This window comes from Rhinolophus sinicus, linkage group LG10 (assembly GCF_036562045.2).
Source record: "Rhinolophus sinicus isolate RSC01 linkage group LG10, ASM3656204v1, whole genome shotgun sequence".
Lineage (NCBI taxonomy): Eukaryota > Metazoa > Chordata > Mammalia > Chiroptera > Rhinolophidae > Rhinolophus > Rhinolophus sinicus.
This window is the reverse complement of record NC_133759.1, coordinates 87,789,507-87,806,181: the sequence shown is the minus strand read 5'-3', so window position 1 is coordinate 87,806,181 and position 16,675 is coordinate 87,789,507. Positions and strand designations below refer to the sequence as shown.

The window sequence follows — 16,675 nt, the reverse complement described above, 5'->3', positions numbered from 1 at the left end:
CCCCAATAAAATCTTTGGAAAAAAAAAAAAAAGCAAGATTTTGCCCAATGTTTTATATGTAGGAAATATCAAGGCAGAAGAATTAATACCAACAACACTTGAGTTCAATCTAATAGTCTTATTATTAAACTTTAAGACTGGCAATACTAGTAGACATTTGTTGAACACATAGTATGTCCCACCCACTATGTTCCGCACTTGTCATGCATCCTTTCATTTAATTGTCCATACAGGGACATTCCCTTAATATCCTTATTTTACAGATGAGGAAAATGAGACTCAAATCACACAGCTATAAAAGAGAAATGCCAGGACTGAAAGTCATTTCTCTTGGTCTCAATATTAAGGCTTATCTTCCCAAATACCAATATATCTATGAAGGACCATATTTTGGTAAATTAAGTGTCTTGATATAAACAAGAATTAGTTCCTATGGCCTCTCATCAATGTTATAATAAAACAACACTGAAAAAAACTACTCAAGGACTAGCTGTACACAGTAAACAACCATAGAATTTCTATTAAGCCAGAGGACATATCTTTAAACCTTATCCTGGAAGCCCCACTTCTGAAAGCAGGTTAGTTTTAGCGGTATATGATGATGCTGACTTTTCAAATACTCAAATTAATTAAGTCCTTAATTTAATATAACTTTTTACAGTTACTAGAAGGGCATGTAAAGTGAGACCCAAGGTTTAAACTATCGCTCTGTCTCATTCACTAATGTCTTGGGTCTGGGGGTGGGCCCCTCTCGTGAGTCAGGCCTGAGAAAACTGCCCCACAGCAGGACAGGGGACACGTGCAGGGCCTGGGGACTTGCAGGGTGCACCTGCCTGAAGTAACGTCCAGGTTCTCCACCTTGCTCAAATACTCAGTCCCGAGAAATACTTGGGATACAATGAGGGAATGTAACATATTGTTTTCTTTTTAATTTGTTTTCTCTCTACAGAAAAAGTAACCAGAAAACTACTTACAGTCATGGTGGCCGATGCTGATCTTCGTGACGTGGCTCTATACATTCATATGGCTCCTCTTATACTCCTATTGTGCTGTTGGATGCCACAGAATATTAGTCTCTTCAATCAGTGTCTTAAGCTCCTATATGAGTAGATACATTTGGTTTTGGAAGCCAGGATGGACTCTAAGATAATTAGAAGGTTCTTGCAACTCCAAAATTCTGTAATTTCAAATTTTAACTCTGTCAAAATCTGAAAACCTATTAGTTCAATTATATGTTTACACGTGAAATATAAGACATTTCTCAATCATTAAATACTTTTCTCAATAAACATGTCAAGTGGTAGTTATTTGATTAAAATAAGTTTTACCTTTGAGGTTGCACAGTGGGGTCACAAAAGTCCAATACAGGCAATCTTTCCAAACTTGCTTCTAGTGTATGTAAAAAGCATAGATACTTAAGACCCTCCCTGTTCCAATGAATCAAAATCTTCAAAAGAAAAGTCTAGTGCCTAATATTTTAACACACATCCTAGGTTGGGCAAACACTGGATAAGAAATTTTAGCTTAAAATGTTGTAGTGTAAGTGCCTAACATTAAGCTTTTCATTGCTGAGGCATCCATTTTAAAGATGTTCACTTTGAATATCCATGTTGCCAGCTGCATGACACAGCTACTAGCAAAACAACCAGCTAAGGAACCAGGCATTCCCCACCCACAAAATTCCCCTTTTAGAAAGCCTTGGGTACCTTAGATAACTGATCACTTGAGTGACCCTGCTTTTCCCTTCCCATGCCCTAATTCCCACTCTTAGGTTTTAAATTCACCAATAAAGAGTGAATCCGCAACACCCTAGGTACCCCGTTCTCAGACCCTAATAAAGGCTAAGCCCAGGTCCAGTCTCACTCCTTCGCTCTATACCTGTGTGGCCCTCAGGTATTCCTTGTATCCTCCAGGACTTATAATACATTTTGTTTCTCAAATTTCCCCAATATTTTGATCCCCCCCAAGTGCATTGTACAATCACAATAACTGCAAGGGCAGGTCCAGCCACAACGTTGGCTCCTGTCGGGGAAATGTCTGCGGGGCCTGGACCTCAGGCATTCCTAGCTGTTAGCATCACGATCAATAGTCAGAGACCCACATCATAGATGTGCTTAACATTCAAAGAACAGGACCTTCTGCACAGAAGTTTGGTTAAACTTCTGTATTTGTTAGGATACAGACTGAACTAATATAATAGACACAAAAGAGTAGAGCACCTTTATTTATGATTTTATTTTTTTCATGTAATGCTTCTGAGTTGGATGGATAGACCTGGGCTGGGGAGACCTGGTCATCCACAACTTAAGTCTTCCATTTTGGGATATATGGCAGATGGTCCATTCCTCTCCACCTCTAAGAATGATGCTTAGTTGGAAGGCCAGATTGTCATTTAGAATTAATTTTACTACAGAAATACTGAATTAATATTTGAAGACAATAATGTACCATAATTACTGTCAAGTTCATGGTCATCGTTCCATAAATATCTGTGGGAATGGAAGCATGGTGTTGGAAAATTGGATAGTCACATGCAAAAGAATAAAACTGGATCACTACCTTACAACATATACAAAGGTTAATTCAAAATGGATTAAAGACTTGAACATATGACCAGAAACCACAAAACTCCTGGAAGTAAACGTAGGCAATAGGTTCCTTGACATAGGTCTTGGAGATGATTTTTTCAAACTGATACCAAAAGCAAAAGCAACAAAGGCAAAAACAAACAAGTGGGACTACATCAAACTAAAAAGCTACTGTACAGCAAAGAAAACCACCAACAAAATGAAAAGGCAAACTACTGAAAGGGAGGAAATATTTGCAAATCATATACGTACCTGATAAGAGGCTAATATCCAAAATACATAGACTAATAAAACTCAGCAAAAACCCAAACAATCCAATTAAAATGGTTAGAAGACCTGAACAGACAATTTTTCCAAAGGAAATATACAGATGGCCAACAAGAACATGAAAATATGCCCTACATCATTAATCATCACAGAGATGCAAATCAAAATCACAATATCACCTTGTACCTTTTAGGATGTATATCATAAAAAAAGCAAGAGATAACAAATATTGTCAAAGATGTGGAGAAATGGAAAACCTGAACACTGTTGATGGTATGGTCTGAATGTGCCCCCCATAAATTTAGATGTTGAAATCCTAACTCTTAAAGGTGATGATATTGGGAGGTGGGGCCTCTGGGGGTGCTGAAGTCATGAGGGTGGAACAATCATGAACACAATCAGTGCCATATAAAAGAGGCCTCAGAGAGCTCCCTGCCCCCTTCTACTATATGAGAGCACAGTGAGCAGGTACCAGATAAGGACCAGGAACGGGACCTTTACCAGAATGTAACCATACCGGCACTTTGATTTTGGACTTCCCAGCCTTCAAAACTGTTAAGTTCCTCAGTTACTCAATCTGTAGTATTTTGTTATAGCAGCCCAACTGGACTAAGATAGTTAGTAGAAATGTAAAATGTATACCAGTTTGGAAAACGGTATGAAGGTTCCACAAAAAATTAAAAGTAGAACTACCATTTATCTAGCAATTCTGCTCCTAGGTATATATCCAAAAGATTGATATCTGCAGTCCCATGTTGATTGCAGCACTATTCATAGAAATCAAAATACGGAAATAAGCCAAATGTTCACCAAGAGGAAAACAGATAAAGATAGTATGATATGCACATACGTATTCAACCTTAAAAATGAAGGAAATACTATATTTACGATAACATGCCACTGGAAGACATTATGCTAAGTGAAATAAGTCAGTCACAGAATAAATACTGCATGATTCCACTTATATGCTGTATCTAACAGAGTTAAACTTATAGGAGCAGGAAATAAAGTGTGGCTGCCAGGGGGTCCGGGAGGGAAAAAAGGGAAGTAAGTTGTGCCCTAATGGGTATATAGTTATACAAGGTGAAAAAGTTCTAGATATGTGCTGTCCTACTTAGGGCCTATGGTTAAAAATATTATGTTGTGCTCTTAATTGGTTAAGAAAATATGTTCCCAGAGTGGGTTTCTGGATCACATGACGGTTCCATTTTTGAGGAACCCCCATACTGTTTCCCACAGTGGCTGTACCAGTTCACATTCTCACCAACAGTGCACTCGTGTTCCTTTTGCTCCACAGCCTTGCCTATCCTTGTCACATCTTGTCCTTTTGATGACAGCCATTCTAATAGGTGTGAAGTGATATTGTGGGTACTTTTTATGTTCCCCTCAAAATGGAATATATAGTTTATTTAGTGGCAAATATTTTTACCAACTTTGTCAATGACCTTAATCATTGAATTTATGAGCTTTTGTATCCTCCCATTGAACTGGCCTGGAACAGTTCTGGACTCAAAGTTTCTTTTCTAAATGTTAGCTTTCTTTACTAATAAAAACAGGCGGATTAGATTAGGGTAACAAATGTAAGTATAACACACAGCCTAAGGGCAGACTGTTTTAATATTATCCCTAACACTTAAGACAATCCTATGAGACAAAAATTATTATTCTCACATTTAAAATGAGGAAATTGTGGATTAGAAAGTCTGAATATAGCATCAAGATTACTCTGTGGTAGATGGGATTTGAACTCAGGACTTTCATTTGCTTTTCCCACTGAGTGTGTGAAGCAGATTACACAGTTCTGATTAAATTTCTCCACTTCAATCCTTGCAGGGTCTCCCACTTAACTCTGAGGTAAAAATCTGTCAACTGAGCATAAACGAATCAGCCCATTTGGTCTGAACCAGTTCGGTCAGCTGGACTATCCAGACTGTATTCTAAGTCAGCTTAGCTATACTGACCTCATCTTGTTTTCCTCACTTATTCCTCAGATCAAATTACTCAACACATAACGCAGGGCATTGTCCCTTGTGCTGTCAATTTCATTCCTGGGGCTTCTTTCTCTCTTGATCTTAATATTCACATGCAGTCCTCAGACCAGGTCCCAAAACTGGCTCACTAACATTCATCTGGGAACTTTCTGAGCACTTCTAATGGTGAATTTATACTACAATTTTACAAGATGTTCCCATTGGAGGAAATTGCTTAAAAGGAATACAAGAAATCTCTGTACTAGTACTCACACTTTATCAGTATGTCCACTTATCTCAAAATATAAAGTTTAATAAATGTCAAATCTCCAAGTAAGTCTAATGTGCTCCTAGTGCAAAACACTAAGGGCCTAGGTATTTATCTAATTATAGTTCTCCAAACTTTTTTTTCTCTTTGTCGCTTTGATTCTCCTTTCTTTCCAACTCAGTAGAATAAAAAGCTTACACATCTCTTCTCTAGTTTAGGGTTTTAAAGAAACATTTATTATTTTAACCCTCATCCCATACTTCTGGGTACATCAGATAAAATTGTCCGAAACCTCCTGCTGAGGAAAGACTATTGAGAATTATTTGTGTGGCATCTCTCACAAGCTCCATTATAGCCTCCAGGCAGAACACAGAATACCTCCATGTCTTATGCGTCATGAGCCATGGGTTTTACCTCATCAAGCTCCTCACCTACAGCCCAATAAAGGAGACTCCTCAGCTGGGTGGAAGTGGTTAAGAAGGAAAGGTGAACAAAATAGGCACAGTCTCTAGAGCTGTAGGCCTCACTCTCCACTGCGTTCTCTGTTCCAGGTAGGTCAGGTGGGGAATGTACAAAGGTAGCTCTGGCGTGTAGAATTACTACGAGGACTGCTCCAGGTCAGTCCTTCCTGAAATAACTGTTTCTGTTTTGTGAGGAAAAACTAAGACCCCAATGTGCATATTTCCTTACATGCAGTCGGGTTCCTGTGGGCTGAGCCGAGGGTTGCGGAATGAGCAGCTCCTTCTTAAATGTGCCAAGAGGACATGTCCTAGTGTTTCTCCCCAGTCTCTATGAGGCCTTCTTGTCACATGCATGTCTTAGACCTGGGTTGGGGGAAGAAAACAGGGAATAGTTCACTATAATTAGGAATCTTGGGGAGTGGGCAGATCCTTTACCTGTAAGAAACTTTCACTTGGAAATGGGCAGTTTTTCCCTGTCATGTGTTATAAACATTTCTTTTGGGCTCCTTCTACAGATTTGAAAAAAATGTCTTTCTTCTCATCATTGATCAAAGCGATTTTCATCATTTCCTTGGCATTTCCTCTTTATTCTGGTGAGTATAATTTTCAGTTCTGGATGAAGCAATTCACACATTTTAGAAAATGCAGGAAACAACTATGATTATGTAGAATTGGGGGAGCTTCTTTTATTAGATTTGTAATACTTAAACTGGCAAAACGAAATGGGACGTGTTATAAATTCCCTTTTTAAAATTGCATCAGTGGATTGCTAATTCTTATCTCCCACCTTAGGGAGGTGAAGACAGAGAGGTGGGTTAGAATGAGCAGAACTTAGCTTTTTGTTCATTGATGACTCAAGATATTTACCTAACTTCATTTTTTGTTTTGGAGGTCAGATTCCATAGTTGCTAAATGCAGAGTGTGGAAAGTAATGCTGTCTTCTAGATCAGATATTTTCTGACAATCTGATTTCTCGTTTGCCAGTTCTGAGTCCACTAAAGTCAAGGCTCCGTATAAAGAAAGAAGTCATTGATCCTTCTCCTGACAATTTATCTTCCTTTAAGCACAAGGGGACTTAAAGGAATTTCAAGTCCTTTAGAGGATGAATTTCAGAGCAAAGTAACTGTGAGGTGTTGAAAAGACCCCTGAAATTAGACCTGAGTACTAATTAATTAAATAGTAATTAATTTCTTCACTTTAAATACTTTATACAGGGCATATTAAGTGGCTTTAAAGCTTAAGTAAAGTATTGCCTTCTCTGGTTGGGATGTCTCTCATCTATTAAAAAAAGAAAAACAACTATGGTATCTTCACAGGCAGGTTTGGTAATTATTAAACAAATACAATTATTTTTCACAGAGTGAGATTAATTTGGAATTATGATTCCAGATTTGGAGTTATGTTGTGAAGTTATTGTTTTGATACTGTCAAAAAAGGCTCATCTCAGAACCTGCAGGTCATAAGCAGACAATTTCATGGTATTTTGTTACTAAAATATGAGGGTACTCCTACCAGAGACTAATTGCTTTCCCTTCTTCTTATTTTCAACTTTTCTTTTGGGTGCTGATTGCAGAAACTGCTTTTTCACATTCAAAGCACATTTTCCCAGAGGTAAGTTAATACTGGTTAATTTGGAATTGAAAAAGGTGAAGTTAATTTTTTCTATATTGTAAGTCTTAACAGCAAATTTCACCAAACAAAATGTACAACAGGATGATTTTCCAAAAAGTTTTAAAAGAACTGTGTTATTATTACCTAAGTAGAAGAAACAGAATCTTGCCGGCCATATGAAAGCATTTGGCATTTTAGTCAATGCATTTTAGTCCATTATTATTCAAAAATTCCATTATTGACTGTAAACCTTGTTATAAGCAAGCATCTGGTAAGGGTTACAGATTGCTTAAAGCAGAAATGTTTATCCTAGCAAAACAAGAGGATTTTAAAAAAACAATTTTCCGCAAAGGTGGATAAAATAACAATTTTCACATATTCACAGAGTGGAATATTATATAGAGGTGAAGAAAATGAACTTCAGTTCTAAACACCTGAATACATGTAACAAAAACATTTTAAAAGCAGGTCATGTAGGAATACACAATACTGTTTTTGTATGTAAATTATCAATTGTGTCATCACTAAAGAAATTTTATATATATATACACAATTATATACACACATGCAAATACCTATATATGACTACATACATATATGGTGATAATCACCAGATTATCTAGTAGTGAAACCATTGAGGAAAACAAGGGAATTATAAAAATTCAGTTTTATGATTTCTTGTGGTAAAAATAATGGGGTAAAACCTGGATGTAGGTATGCGGAGAAGCGGGAGTTGAGTGGCTACATTATAAAAATACATTCAGTCATTTATCTGTTATTTTAATAATGATACTGGGTTTGTAGAAATATATCAATAATATTTTATGTCTATGTGTGTTGTTGGTATCTTGATTCCTATTGCTAAACCTCAAATATTTTCGTTCCATTTTGATGCATGGTATCCTGTTTTAAGAATAAAGAACATTTTATTGTAAGAGTTCATAATATGACCAATTTTATGTTGTTATTTATGTGTAACAGCCAGAGTGTGGTATGCCTGACGATCTTTCTGGTTTTTGCACCAAAGAACATAATGCAGTCTGCGCAACCAACGGCAAAACTTACTCCAATCCATGTCACTTCTGTGTTGCAATGAGGTAAGGACAAAAATTAAATTTTCGCTTTTTCAACATAATGAAGAAACCCTCACAAAATGATAGAAAAATCCATGTTTCTGATAGCCTAGGCACACTGTATACAGAAAATAATTACTATTTCTGCAAATGCCGCAGAACACACTTCTACCTTTCCCTGAAGTTCTCATTTCTAAAAGTTTTGTATTTGACCTCTCAGTATAACTCTGCTGGATACTCTGCAAATGTATAAATGAAATAATTCCATTTAATTATTATGACCTACTGATGGCGATCTATGACCAATACATTGAATTCTGAAGTTCAGATGATAACTGACAATCTCTGTGATGTAGCTTCAAGCTACAGGAAGTGTAACTGAGCAAGGAATCCTACTGACTACAGACATTTGAAATCCAGCGTAACGGGCCCATTCAGCTGGGAAGGGATTCCACTGATGCCCCACTTTTACTCTTGAACTCCATGACAGACTCCAATCCTTCCTTAGAAAGCAGGACATTCTAGGACACTTCCATCCGACCTCCCTTCCTGTACCATTTACTCTGAAGACATTTGCAGTCCAAAGGTTCAGCTGATCTTCCTACTTCTCGTCTCATTTTCTCTCAGGTGTTTCCTCTTATAAAATCCCAAAATTGGCTTCTACTTCTAGAAAACCACTGAAACAACCTCTAATCCTCTCCTGTCTCAGGTCTGGGTGGGTTCCAAGACACAGTGAGGACTGAGCATGGAGGAAGAGTCAAGTTGTCCCAGTTGGGGGGAGGACGTGTGCAGGGCTGGGGAGCAGGTGGGTCCCAGCTGCTTGGGGAAGTGGAGCATACCCTCTCTACACAGTCCCATATTAAAATTCTCCTCATTTAGAAGCAACTAGTATAATACCCAGGTAATTTTAAATGATCTTTTTAGTAATGTCTTTTTCTCTCTCCCTCTCTTATTACAGGAAAAGTGAGAGAACATTTGGATTTAGTCATTATGGTACCTGCTGATCCTGCCTGAGCTACACATTCCTATGGCTTTTTATTGCAACCCTATTTTGCAGTGGATTCTAACCACCAATTAATATTCTAAATCAGGGCTTTACATTCCTAGATGACTAGACAAAGTCCTCTATTGTACGCAAGATGGAATATAGGATGTTGAAGATTTTTTCCAACTCGAAGATCCTTTGATTGAAACATTTTTTTTCTCTGTACAATTATTCAATGAGAGTTGAAAACTATCTGAATTGTTTGTTCGATAATATCAAACCCGATGCAATTTACAATCATAAATATTTCAATCAATAAAATGGTAAATAATACTATCTTTATTTCTTTGGCTGATTAGTGGGTTAAAACACATGAATACTTTTGTTATTATAATCGCATAAACATTTTAAAAGATGACAAAATAATACATCACTTTCGTGTTTATTAAAGTTACAGGGCTTTTCTTTACCCAAAGGAATAAAAATCTCTAGAAGAGGGATCTGGAAAACTGAATTCTAACAAGTACCCAGGTCAATCTTATGATCACAAATGTTAGGCAACATGGACTTATATTCTAAAACGTAGGACATGTATACAATTGAATGAATTGCAGAGTCTATTTAAAAATGTTGTAGAATTTCTGAGGCTTGGGTGGATATTACATTATTTTCTTTGTCTCTCCCAAACCAGTCAAGACACAGGTTGGCAGTGTTCTTTATATAATCCAGATGCTAGGTCCTTATTAGATGTATGACTTGCAAATGTTTTCTCTCATTTTTGGGTTGCCTTTTTTACTTTATTGATAGTGCCCTTTGATGCAAATTTTATTTAATTTAATGAAGTCTAACTCTTCTATTTTTCCCTTTGTTGCTTGTGCTTTTGGTGTTATATATAAGAAATTGCAGCCTAATACAAGCTCAAGAAGATTTGTACCTAGGTTTCCTCCTAAGAGTTTCATAGTATTAGTACTTGCATTTAGATCTTTGATGTATTTTGAGTTAATTTTTGTATATGTGGAGAATTATGGGTACAAAGCTATACTTTTGCATGTGGCTATCCAGTTGTCATAGTGACATTTGTTTAAAAGACCATTTGATTATCTTGGAACTCTCGACAAAAATCAACTGATAATCAAGACAGTGTAGTACTGGTGAAAGAATAGATAAATAGGTGAGTAGAACAGAATAGGGAGCCTAGAAATACACCCATATATATAATAAACTGATTTTTGACAAGGGAGCAAAGGCAACACAACGGAGCAAAAATAGTTTTCTCTATAAATGGCAGTGGAGCAACCTGATAACTATATGCAAAAAGCCTAGACACGGACCTTACACCCTTCAAGAGCATTAACTCACGTGGATCATAGACCTAAATGCAAATGTAAAACTACAAAACTTCTAAAACAGAACACAGGAGATATCCTAGATGACCTTGGGTATGGTGATGGCTTTTTGATACAACACCAAAGGATTGATCCATGAAAGTAATAATTGATACACTGGAGGTCATTAAAATTTAAAACTTTTGTGAAAGACAACATCAGGAGAATGAGAAGGCAAGCCGCAGACCAGGAGAAATATTTCCAAAAGAAACATCTGATAAGGACTGTTACCCAAGGTATACAAAGAACTCTTACCACTCAAAAATAAGAAAACAAACAGCTCGATTTAGAAAATGAGACAAAGACCTAAACAGACAACTCACCAAAGAAGATATACTGATTGCAAATAAGCATACGAAAAGATGCTCCACATATGCCATCAGAAACTTAAATGAAAAAAAAACAATGAAATGTCACCACATGCCTAATAGCACGGGTATACCTGGAACACTGACCCTAATTCTTTTAGTCTTAGTATATACTACTAAACAGCTACAATAATCAAGACAGTGTGGTATCGGTAAATATATGTATGTATATAATGTACATGTAAAATACATATTCTCTCTGTTTTCTTAGTCTTGCTAAGACTTGTCAATTTTGTTCATCGTTTCAAAATATCAACTCTTACCGTGTTTCCCTGAAAATAAGACCTAGCCGGACAATCAGCTCGAATGCGTCTTTTGGAGCAAAAATTAATCTAACATCTGGTCTTATGTTATGTTATGTTAGATAAGGCCTGGTCTTATATTAATTTTTGTTCCAAAAGACGCATTCAATCTGATTGTGTGGCTGGGTCTTATTTTCGGGGAAACACGGTAGTTTCATTGGTCTTTTACATTGTTTTTCTAGGCTCCATTTTATTTATTTTTTCTCTGATCATTGTTATTTTCTTTCTTTTACTAACTTTGGTTTCATGTGTTCTTCATTCTCCAGCTCTTTAAAGTGTAAGTTAGGTCGTATATTTGAGATCTCTCTTTTTCTTAAGGTAGGTGTTTATCTCTATCAACTTCCGTTAGAACTGCTTTTGCTGCATCCCATAAGTTTTGGTATGTTGTTTCCATTTTCATTTGTTTCCAGATATTTTTGATTTCCCTTTTGATTTCCTCACTGACCCATTGGTTCTTCAGAAGTATGTTGTCAACGTCCAGGACAACAGTGTGTGTGTGTGTGTGTAATATAAAGAGCTTCCCAACAACTTCGACTCTAGGCTTCAGTTTACTTTTCCCTAAACTGTCCTTCACTGGAAGGATTGGTCTATCACAAATATCGCTAATGGTGTCAACATAAATAGTTCAAAGAACTAGTGAAAGCATAATAGTAATTTTACTGTTAAATGTGGGTCCTTTGATTAAATTGGCATGGAAAATAATGAATCTTAGATGTTTCTTACTAAATCCTGGGTTTCTTCACTGTGAAAACAGCAGGTAGAATCAGAGTGACAAACGTCCATCAATTACACAGCTTAAATGCAGACAGTTCTAATTTAATTCCCCAGCCTTCTCTCTCTTCTATCCTATAAATTCATATCCTATGCTCTGACGCAGGCTTGCCCAAAGCTGGCTGGTTCTAAGACTCATCGGGGAAATTTAAAACATATAATTGCCCAGGCATCCTCTATAAACACTTCTTCCACAGTCTTCGTAATGAGACTGAGCACCCTCAAAAGCTTTCTGGCTAATGTCAAGTCTGATGTGTCAGAAAAAGAGTAACTTCTTAATCCTGTAAAAGTTCATGTAATTGTTTGCACTCCACCCCAGGCTGAATGCGAGTCTGCAGTCCGGAGATAACATTATCTTCAAACAGACCAGACCAAGGAAACAATGTGAGGATGTCAGCCCTCAAACCTGCCTGACTGGCTCCCCTTTCCTATATAAGTAAAAAGTAACCTAAAGTTAGATGCAGTTGTCCACTGGAGACTCTGCGACCCATCCCAGGTACCATCCACCCCCAGTGGCCTCTCTGCTGGCGCCTTCTTCTTAAATAAACCTTCTAAGTTCGATTCCTTGAGCCTGCGAATGCTTTCACCTTCAGCGACATGACAGGGGTGAATTCTACGACAGAACGAAGTCCTCGTAATACTGCACAATAGTCTTACAAGACACAACCACTGGAGGAAACTGGGCAAATTGGATCTCTTTGTACTATTTCTTATAATTGTAAATCTACAATTGTCTCAAAGTAAAAATAAAAAAAAAAATAAAAAAACATGTTTAAGACAGACATAATTCCCATTGAGTATGATTCAATTCTGGTATTGAAAGCTACTGAGAGTATAGGTATACACCTAATTACTCTTCTTTTCTTGCTTAAATTCTTTTTCCTTTCCAATTTAATTGTTTGAAAGTTTTCACATATCTTAGAATCTGTAAGGCATTTCATTACGTTCCTCATACCTCTATTCATCGGATCAAGTTGTCCTCAAGCCTCCTGCTGAGGGAAGATCTATTGAGAAGTATGTCTCATGACCTACTTACTCTTCAGTCCCCTGGGAGAACACAAAATACCTCTGTGCTTTGTCTGCCCTGAGACCTTCTATGTTTCCTCATTAAGCTCCTCACTTACATATCAATAAAAGTGACTTAGGTGGATGAAATAGACTGAGGAGTTAAGGTGAACCAGAGAGTCACAATTGCAAGAGCTGTGGGCCTGTCGGCATTATCTGTGGCAAGTAGGTCAGGTGGGGATCTAGGGAGGAGCCTGGTGTGGAGCATTGCTGTGAGGACTGCTCCAAGTGTGCACATTCCCTTAAATGGAGCTAGGTTCCTATCAGCTGACCTAATGGACTGGGACAGCAAGCAGCCCCTTCTGCATGTGCAAACAGGCTTTGGTCCAGGTTTTCTCTCACGTATCTATGGAGACTTCAGGTCACATGTTATGTCTTGTTGAACTGTTACATCTTGTTGAATCTGAGGGTTGGGAGAAGAAAAAGGAAACAGTTCACCTAAACTAGGAATCTAGAGAATTGGAACAGTTCCTTTACCAGTAAGAAATGTGTCATATGTGGAATGTGGATTCTGTTGGTCTATTCATAGAAAAATAAGGATATGTCCCCGAGCCTGGGTAAACCATTCTGAATGTTTCATTCACAGACTTGATGAAATGCCTTTCTTCTCCTCATGGATCAAAGCTATTTTCATCATTTTCTTTGCACTTCTTTGTTCTGGTGAGTAAATTTTCCAGTCTTAGGTAAATGAAATATTTCACATATCCTAGATATTCAGGAAACAATGCTGTGACTGCTTTGATTAAGTTTGGAATATTTAAACTGGTAATGTAAAACTGAGCATGTTACAAGTTGTCTTTTTTAAATTACATCAGTGGGTCGCTTGTGCTTATTTCCCATATTAGAGAAGTGGAGACAGAATGGTGGGTTAGAATGAGCAGTAGGTTTCAGGTCTTTGTTCATCTATAACCCAAGAACTTCAACTAAACTCTTTTTTTCCTTTTGGGGGCTTACATTCCATTAGTGTTAATTGCAAAGTGTGAAGAGAAATGATCTCTTCTACCTCTGGTATTTCTTGACAATCTGATTTGATGTTTGCCAGCTCTGATCCTGCTATTTCAAGGCTTTGTGTAAGGATGCAACTTATCGATAACCTTGGTAACAAGTTATATTTCCTAAAGCTATGGTGGTCCTTTAGTTTCAGAATAAGGTAATCTGTATGGTATTGATAGAGGCACACCGTTACACCAATAACTGATTATTTTCTTCATATCTAAGTGACTTTGGCAAGGCATTTTTCCCCTTGACTAGGCTCTCAACTATAAAGGTTAAAAAAACATTGATATCTCTTAAGCAAGGTGTTGGGAATAATTAAAAATAATGAAATCATTTTTCACAAAGTAAGGTTAATTTTGGAATTAAAAACTCATTCTTGACTTTGCTTTATTTTGCACATTTAGTGTTTTGCTGCTGCCATAAAGAATCATGTTACTTTCATTTTTGATACAGGCAAATTTCATACATTTTTGCTACTAAGAGATGTGATCACTTAGTACCAGAGATTTTTTTTTTTACTTTCCTTTTATATCATTTTCTTCTGTGTGTTTTTTATTTCCTTTGTTTTGTTTTGTTTTGCAGAAGCTTCCTTTTCATTGATACAACAGTGTAAGGTAATACTGATTCTTTAGGAAGTTAAAAAGGTAAAGTATTAACATTTTTGTATTGTAAATTTTAAGATAATTCACCAAACAAAATGTGCAAACGCGGTGAGTCTTCAAAAAGTGAAAATCTGTATTATCAATACACTAAATTTAAGAAATTGCATATTGGTCAACAATAAAATATCATTTGATATAATCGTGACAAGGTGAAAAATGCGCATATCCTATTTCCTTATAATTCTATTTTGGGGCATCAACCTTACTGCATGCAAGCCTCTGAGAGAACTTAAAGCTTAAAGAGTAGAAATGTTCATCCCAGTAAAAGAAAAGGAAAAAAAGAGCCAATCCAATTATCAATTTTAAAAAGCTAATTTTCTTGTATTTATGGATTTTAAAAAACAAATTACAGCTTAAATATCAGACTATATAAAGGTCACAGAAATGTGTAAAATGTAGGTCACATGAGAATACAAAGTATTATTTTATTTACACAAATTACCAAAACTGTTGAAAACCAACAAAATTACGTGTGTGTGTGGGGGGGGGGTATGTGTGGTGATATCATGGAGGAATAGGGAGGACACAAAACTAGAAGGTGCTACCAGCTTTCCTGACCCCTTTCTATTTTCTCTCATAAAATCTTTGCATTTCTTAAAATCCCCAAATTGACATCTCTTTCTCGAAGACCACAAACACAATCCCTAATCCTCTCCTTTCTCAGGTATGGAAAAGAAGGAGTTAGGACTGAACAAGTAGGTAGGGTCACTTATCCCACAACAGGAGGTGTGTAGGGTCAGGGTACAGGTGGGGATCAGCTACTCACAGAAGTGGAGCACGGCCTTTCCACCCTGTCCCAAGTTCAAAATTCTTCTCATTGGGAAGCACTCGGTGCACTTCCCAAGGAGTGCTAGCTTAAGAATTTATTTTTCTTTCCCTCTTTCTTTCCCTACAGACTTCTTCATAAAAATTAAAATTTGATCATTATCGTGCTTGCTGAATTCTGATGAAACCATACATCCATATGGCTCTAATGTGATCGCATTTTGAAGGGGATTCTGCAAGTAGAACTGGTAGATCCTTCTCAATCAGGGCCTTAAATTAATAATGATCAGGTAAACCCTATGGAACACAGATGGAATACAGGATGTTCATTTTGGGCCGCTCTAAGATTTTGTGATATAGGATTTTGATTCTCCATGTTCAAATTGAATGACAATTAGAAAACTAATTTGTTACATAGTATATATTTGATAACATAAAACCTAACATAGTTTAAAATCCTAAATGTTTCACTCAAAAACATTAAATGATTTTATCTTCATTAGAATCTTTGTTTTCACAATTAAGGCAGTATTTTCATTACAATATAAAAATACATTCACCTTGATGCATGGCCTTTACCTTGACAGAAGCTTCTAAAATAGTTCTTCCGTAAATATGGTATATTCATACGTGTGTTTTTTTTCCATCAACACATTACATAAAAGCCTACTATGTGTTAGGTACTATATCAGACAACAAGGATAAGATGGTCAGGAAAATCAGATTTCAATATTCTCTAGGATCTTCCATTCTATTGACTAAAATTACTGTTTCTGAGGTTTATTGAGATGTTAACTTGCCAAAAACTTATCATTTTTAGTTGTAATACAATGTTTTTTTGTAAATATACAGAGATAAGAATTCATCACTATAATCCAATTTTAGATTATTTACATTACCCCAAAAATGGTCTTCTGACCTGATTGCAATTAATCCTTCTTCCTCGTTCCATCCCCGAGCAATCACTAACATATATTCTCTCCCTATTATTTTGCCTTTTCCACTCATTTCATATCAATAAAGTGATATGTAGTCATTTATACTTGCTTCTTTCACTAGGTACAATGATTTGTAAGTTCATACACTTTATGTCATGTATCAGTTGTTTATTAAAATTAAATGATGAATGGTAATCCAT

General features: G+C 36.6%; 1 long non-coding RNA gene across 1 annotated transcript; it reads left to right on the top strand.

The window, feature by feature from the left end:
• Positions 1–13,434: 13,434 nt before the first annotated feature.
• LOC141567125 (uncharacterized) lies at positions 13,435–14,754 on the top strand. The gene is made up of 3 exons (XR_012489519.1): positions 13,435–13,593; positions 13,701–13,774; positions 14,693–14,754. It is a non-coding gene; the product is annotated as an uncharacterized LOC141567125 (long non-coding RNA).
• The last annotated feature ends 1,921 nt before the right edge of the window (positions 14,755–16,675 follow it).